This window comes from Gavialis gangeticus, unplaced genomic scaffold (assembly GCF_001723915.1).
Source record: "Gavialis gangeticus isolate Ggan-Ray unplaced genomic scaffold, GavGan_comp1, whole genome shotgun sequence".
Classification (NCBI taxonomy): Eukaryota; Metazoa; Chordata; order Crocodylia; family Gavialidae; genus Gavialis; species Gavialis gangeticus.
Window position 1 is genome coordinate 4,915,467 of NW_017729014.1, and position 1,121 is coordinate 4,916,587.

Here is a 1,121-nt window from a genome sequence, read left to right on the forward strand (position 1 = left end):
ATCATATAATCATCCAAAGCAAATCTCCTCAGTTTATTTATAAGGATGGTATGGGATATCGTGTCAAAGGCCTTCTTGAAGTCCAGATAGATAACATCCACCTCAACTCCTGCATCTAAACATTTGGTGGCCTTGTTGTAAAAAGAAACTAGGTTAGTCAGGCAGGACCTGCCTGCTATAAACCCATGTTGCTTACCCCTCCACATCACATTAGCCAGCAGGCTCCCACAGATGTTCCTTGATAATTTTTTCTACGATTTTCCCAGGGATAGAAGTAAGGTTAACTGGTCTATAGTTCCCCAGATCCTCCTTCCTCCCCTTCTTAAAGATTGGGGTGACATTGGCCTTCTTCTAATCCTCCAGGCCCTAACCTGAGCACCATGAGTGCTCATATATCCTTGCCAGTGGTTCAGCTATGACATTCGCTAATTCCTTCAATACCCGTGGGTGGAGTCCCTCCGGTCCCAGGGATTTGAACATATCCAGTCCCTCCAAGTGTCTTTTTACTGTGTTGGCACTGGCAGTTGGTCAGCTGATGTTCCCCTTATTGGTGTCCGTGATGCATATTGAGGGTTCGTCTAGGTTCCTGTTTAAGAAGACAGAGGCAAAAAACTCATTGAAGAGCTCTGCCTTGTCCTTGCTATCCATCACTAATCCCCCCTTCCCATCCTGTAGGGGTCCTATGCTACCCTGCACCCTCTTTTTGCTCCCAACGTACCTAAAGAAGGACTTTTTATTGTCCTTAATCCCTGCCACTAGCCTGAGTTCTAGAGTTGCCTTGGCCTTCCTGACTGACTCCTTGCAGGCACAGGCCAAAGAAGTATACTTCTCCTTGCTAGCTACCCCTGCTTCCACTTCCTGTATGCTTCTTTTTTTCCCTTAAGGTATCCTGAATGACCCTGGTTAGCCAAAGGGGCTTCCTGGCCTCCTTGCCCCCTTTCCTCTGCCATGGGATTGTCTCACTCTGAGCCCAAAGGACGATTTCCTTGAGGAATGACCACCCATCCTGGACCCCAAAAGCATCTAGGCTCTTGGTTCCTAGTACCCTGCTAACCAGTCCCCTGAGCCTATTAAAGTCAGCCTTTTTAAAGTTTAGCACCTGTGTCCTGCTGGGTATAATG

At 47.5% G+C, this 1,121-nt stretch overlaps 1 long non-coding RNA gene across 1 annotated transcript in view; it reads right to left on the bottom strand.

Moving 5' to 3' along the window:
• Window positions 1-475: 475 nt before the first annotated feature.
• LOC109293890 overlaps window positions 476-1,121 on the bottom strand; it is a 1,722-nt gene continuing 1,076 nt past the window's right edge. Inside the window, exon 3 of the long non-coding RNA XR_002096421.1 lies at window positions 476-586. This is a non-coding gene — a long non-coding RNA (uncharacterized LOC109293890). The remainder of the gene's footprint in view (window positions 587-1,121) is intronic.